Below are 6,000 nucleotides of genomic sequence, written 5' to 3'. Positions count from 1 at the left end.
AGTGATTTCACCAAGTAAAATAGGAGAAATACAGAGTTTATCCTTACCAATGCAAGAGATGGCAAGATTATCCTAAGAGTATATCATATTCCTTCATGTTTGTCCTCATCCTTTGTATCTTATGTCACTTAACACCTGGAGATGGCAATATCCCTCTTTCAGAAGAAAATGAGGGTGTAACTTCCTGAGGCCTGTGGCAATGTAACAGCTTTCAAAGTATTTCTTTGTTCTTGCCCTGTGCCAGTGTTTGCTCATTTCTCGACTTCAGGCTGTGGCAGTGGGAGGAAGGAAGGAGCTTAAGCCAGTTTTACTGCCCAAACCACAGATGGGGGGTAAACCAACACCCTAAGGCTGTGCACTTCAGGGTCTCAAAGGAAATTCGTGGGAGTGGGGGAATAGAGAAGGGTTTCCTGAGCATCAGTTTGGTGTGTCTTAGGTTGGAGCACTCCTGGCATGTGGGACTGGGATGTGAGGCCATGTGGCAGGGCAGGTTCTGGTTAAGGCTTTGTGATGACTTGTGTCCCAGGTGCTCCAGTTGCATCTGGTCATGCAGCAGGTCTGGTTCCTGACACGGGATCCTGTGTGCCTAATGCAGCTGTTTGCTAGATCCCAGATCTGCCAGCTCTTGCTGGTGGGTTCTGAGAGCTGGTGGAGACGAAGCAGTGCTGTGCCACAGGTGCAAGTACCGTGAGAGGGACAGCGGGAAGAGCAAGGCTCTTACTTAGGGCTTACAGGGGTGCAAGGTGTGGTATCCTTCTTTCTAAGGCTCTGTGAAGAGCAGGTGCCCAAGAAAGAAACACTCAGTGTTGTGTTCTTGGAGGATGTTTAGCAAACACCTCATTCTTTCCTGTTCTATGTCTTGGGAGAGCCTAGCATCGTTCTCTGGAAAAGGCTACACAGCTCATTCCCAGCCTGGGTCTGGAGAAGGGCAAAACAAACCACTAACTTTCTCCCTAGGCAGCAGCAGGGGAAGATGGGGATGCGTTTGTAGCTTCCTCTGCACCGCCATAGCCTGTAGGACCTTGTGACCTTGACAAGGAATCTGCACATTACTCTGATCCTAAATGGAAAATTGTGTTCCTGTCCCAGAGCTGGGACAACAGAAGGGAAAACTCAGAAGGACTTGAGTAGGGAAGGGGGAGCAGGGAATGTCAGTGGACTGCAGAAGCTTGATGGCTCATGGTGCATCAAGATGCACTTGAACTCTGAACAAGTGACTCCTGTTGGTACTGAATGGACTGCGCAGCGTGTGCTGGCAGCTGGGGTGGGAGTGAGTCAGCACAGGAGTGCTGGAGAGTCTGACTCAACACCCAGCACGGCTGTTCCCTGAGCCACTTCAGCCTCAAGTGTGTTCCTGGGAGTGCTCTTTTGGATCCTCTTTGTTTTCACTAACTTGTTTGTTTGGATTTTTCCCATCTTGACGTAATTTCTGCGGGTTTTCTTTATTTCAGTAAAAAGGGTACTTAAGTAGTTGATTAATGGCTCTTTATTTATAGCCCTGCCTGCTGAAGTTCGGCAGATCAATGAAAGAGCTGACCTGAAACAGTTTGGGAAGCAGGGGTGAGCAGGATGCACAATAGACCTTGGGGCTGTCTCTTGAACGGGGCTCTGCCTGCTGGAATTGATTAACTGCAGCCAGCCCAGCCACGTTTTTAAACTGGCATTTGTTAGAGGACACATTATCACCTCCCGGCTGCCCTTTCCTGGTGCCAGCAAACGTCTATGCAGTGAGCTGGATCAAGGAACTGATTTACCTGAAACAGTCTTTATTTTTCAGCGGTGTTTGCTCCTGACCTGGTGCATCACACAGTCCCCCCTCCATGCTGTGCCAGTGTGGTGGAGGAAGGCTTCTTCCTCTCCCTGCGGTGCCAGCTTTCAGTGTTCTCTGAGCTGTAACACTGTGTGGTAAATGGTTTGATTTTTCTTGCAGTAATTTAACTGCTTCCAGTTTTGAGACAATTGGCAAGGGTTTTCTCTCTGAATAAATAATTTGCCTTTATTTCACTGCAAAGTGACTGAGCAACAGAGCCTCACACAGGTTTTTCAGCCAGCAAGGTGATTTCACACCAAGGCAATTAAGGGGAGCAGAAAGTTAACATGGATGACACTGGGGGTCTGTGTGTGGATCCTGACCTGTCACCCATCCACAGTCTATCTTCTCTGGTTCAAGTACTGTCACTGGATGCAGCCCTACTAAAGAGCTGCCCTGGATGCAGGGGTGCAGCTCTACTAAAGAGTGTAAGGGCTGTTCAGTCTCCTCCATGCTGAATTAATGGAGTGCTGTGAAACGAGTGTTTGGATTTCAAAAGAAAGACTCCTATCTGTTTTGCATCTCCTGTCTGTGTGTTGTGGGTCAGGCATGAGTTAGGTAAGATGGGTATCTCCTTGCAGACTTCACTGCCTGTTTATTGTCACTTCAAACTGGCAATTCTGGTTTGCATTGGTTGGTTAGCACTGGGGGCTTGCCCTGCCCGAGGAGAACGTGGCTGTTCAGAAACCAGCCCTTTCTTGAAAGGAGGAATACACTCCTTGTCTGAATGCTTGTTCACCTGCACACACACTCTGGGTGTACAACATCTAACCTGGGGAAAATGTAAGAGCCTGAGCTCTGCAAGGTGCTCTGCTCTCCTGGAAGTCTTCCCAGGAATGTGAGTGGCACTGCAAAGGAAGTTACTATCCTAGGAGGGAAGCGTTCAAACCACCTGGGCCTCCACTGCAAAAGTCCTTTGCCTGGTTCCATGCAGAGAACCTTCCCTGAAAGGGCTGTTTGCAGACTGCATCTTCTCAATTGCAGCTGAGATAATTTCTCTGGGATGCAAAGCCTGCACTGGTGGAGATCACAGTGGGGCAGGATTTGAGCTGGAAAGTTGCAAATTATTATGGTAATCCTTGTTAATGGACCTAGAGCCTAATGCCATCTCTTCAGCTTTCCAGCCTGCTCCCAGTCAAGCCTGGGCAGTGCTGGAGGATGCTCTGCCTGTGTTCTGATTGCCCTGAAGTGTTCTTCCATCTCTGAAGAACAGAAACTCCATTCCTATCACCCAACCTTTCCATCATGTCGTAGAAAGGTTTCCCTTAGGGGATCACCTTCAGCTTCCCAGGGGAGGTGTATTCTTTTCTAAGGAGTGCCCTTAGGGCTTGCCTGGTGATTTTTGACTGTACAGTGTTACTGTAAAAACTTCCTTTTTTCTTCATTGCTTGTACCTATATCTGGTCAGATTGCTGCTTTGCAGCAGCATGTGAGAAATAAGGCAGTTCCATCATCCACCTGATCCGTAAGACATTTTGCTCCTTCATACTCCACTGTAGTGACAGGTCACTCAAGGATGACAGGGAGAGCTTTGAATATTTATCTGATCTCTGGGAGGACAGTTTCCTCCATTGCTTTCAGTTCCAGGTTCTTCCAGTTTCAAGTCAGAGAATGTCAGCCTAGTTCCAGCTAAATCTTACCCAGTTCCCCAGAATGCACATAAGAGGAGACATCACAAAATCAGAGTTACTACAGCTGCCTCATCCATGAGCCCTGAAGGGATCTTTGACATGGTGCTAGAAGATTTAAATGTTTTTCCCTTTGAACACGTCAGGGACAAGCAAGACAGTGCAAAATTCACCAGGATCTCCTACTGGGGAAAAAAAAATAATTCTGAGACTTCTGCTGCATTATAAATTAACATGCAGCAAAGTCAGGAGATCTGAGATGATATCAGATCTTTTTTTCAGGATTCGGGCTGTGCTGAGGTCAATCTCAGTCTCCAATGACAACTTCTTGCTGCCACACCAAAGGTGGTTCTCCCTCTCAGATGTGTTCTTGATCAAACAGTGGAGACCCACACTGAGCACCCCTTCCCCATCTGCACTTCTGTTAAGGACAAGGAGAGGATCTCTATTCACTAAAGCAGAAGTGTCTGCCCTCTGAAGTATTTGCTCTTTATCTCCATGTGTTTTCTCAGGCTTTCCTACCCAGCCTCATGACTCATAAAGGAGCCATTCCTTCTTTCCTTGGGACATGAGCTCATAGAGGGCTCTTAATCCAGTGTTTTGTCATTTCATGTGTCTGCCTTCAGAGCTCAAAACTACATGGACTCTAAAGACTGTCTTTTGTTGTTTTCCTGGTAAATGACCAGTAAGGCTTATACTGAATTCCTTTTAAAGGTAATTTATGAGTTCTGATAAATCAAGGGACCAACTTTCTCTTTTTTTCCCCTGACAAAAGGGTACTTCCAGAAAGGTCTGCTTGTAGTACCTGGGTAAGTTCAGTGGGCAGTAGTCTTGAAAAGTAATCTTAGTATTTATTGTCAGTCATGACAATGAGAGGCATAAAAATATTACAGAGACCTAGGACAGCCAGCTTGGAACAAATAATTGCTTTCTTGGCTTGCAGACAACCCTGTTCCAAGTACCCTGGGTTATAATAGCATTTTGTCAGTTTGTTAATCAGAAATGGAAAAATACAGCAAGACTAATCTCCATGGCTGCCAAGTAAGATGTGTACATGTGATATTGAAAGACCTGGAACTTCCCAGGAGAGGGATCATCTGGTTCAGAAGGGTGCCTGAGGATTATGGAAATCTACTGCCTTGTCAGTGTACTGACACTCTTGCCTTTCCTGTGCTGCCTCACCCCACACCACAGGCACTCGCAGGGCCACAGGGATTGTTCCCTGCTCATGTCCCCTTTCAACACCTGTAATTTACAGGCAGGCGAGCAGCTGCACACACCGGCTACATAAAAGGAGTGTGTGTTGGAAGTACAACTTCTGTCCAGTCTGACAGGTTCAGCAATCCCACTGTTGCTTCCTGTAGCTGTCCCAGATCAAAGGGTTTGTACTTACTGTTCTTTGCCCACAGGTTTTTCAGAACAGGGCTACAGCACCAAGTACACGTCCTGCTCATAACTCAATACCCGGTGATTATTTATAGACCACCTTCTTGGGAGAGTTTGGTTCAGAGGAAATAGGCCATGATTACAAGAGCCTGGCAGGCAGGTGCTTCCTGTGATACCTACAAAAACCCTGAATCTGACAAATTGAACAATCAGCCAAACATAAGATTGATGCTAAATATCAGACCTTTTACGTATACTTATTGTTCTCTAATCTTTTTGAAAGCCAGGCTGGCTGAAGGTATCTTGATTTAAAGATATGACTGTACAAACGGTCCACTGGTGGTTTCAAGCCTGAATTGATGTGGAGAAAATCACTGTGCTGGAAAGAAATTGAAAACTTTCCAGCAAGCAGCAGCTTTGTGTGGCTATGAAAGCCACTCACTGTTTGGATAAATTGGGCTGTTACTGTACTCATGCCTTCTCTTGTCAGAGGTGCCCCAGAGAAATGAAGAGAAGGTGGCTGTGCCATTGTGGTCTTGGGAGAGAAGACAAAGGTGCTACAAGCTGTTACTTTTTGCATGTGAGGTGAATGGGGTTTGAAGGCTTATAGATGAGATCTGTCATGACAGCATAAAAGAACTCTTCCTCCAGCAGCACTCTGCTCAGGCATCTGTCTCTGTGAAAAACAAATGGCAAACTAAAAGCAATGCCTGGTGCTCTTCACTGGCTGCTCAGTGCATATTTTGGGGAAACAGTTTATTGTCTAGTGATTAGACAGAGCTGGAGGGAATTCCAGCTCACCTGAGGGAGCCAGGCTGCTGCCCTGAGAATCACTTTGACAGCTATTGCACAGAGCTCAGCTGTGTGTGGCCGTGTTCTGTCTCAGGTACCCTCCAGATGATGCAAATCTTCCCATTTCCTCAAGGACAAGACAAGGCACTAAAATACTGGATGGTGCAGAGCAAGAGAAAATACTACCAGTAGGCACATGTCAGTGGTGTCTGCCACAGTGCCCAGAGCAGTGCAACAAGCCCTGGCAGCTGTGGCCAGAGGACAAAGCACTGAGCACAGTCTGAGGCTTGCTCAGATGCTGGGTCAGTGGTGACTTTACAAGACTAGGGCTATCTTTGTGAAGATGGCTTCTATCTGCCTTCACTGGTGACCTTTGATGCTGGT

Source organism: Poecile atricapillus, chromosome 5 (assembly GCF_030490865.1).
Source record: "Poecile atricapillus isolate bPoeAtr1 chromosome 5, bPoeAtr1.hap1, whole genome shotgun sequence".
NCBI classification, from domain to species: Eukaryota; Metazoa; Chordata; class Aves; order Passeriformes; family Paridae; genus Poecile; species Poecile atricapillus.
The sequence above is the reverse complement of the archived record's forward strand: the minus strand, read 5'-3'. Positions refer to the sequence as shown.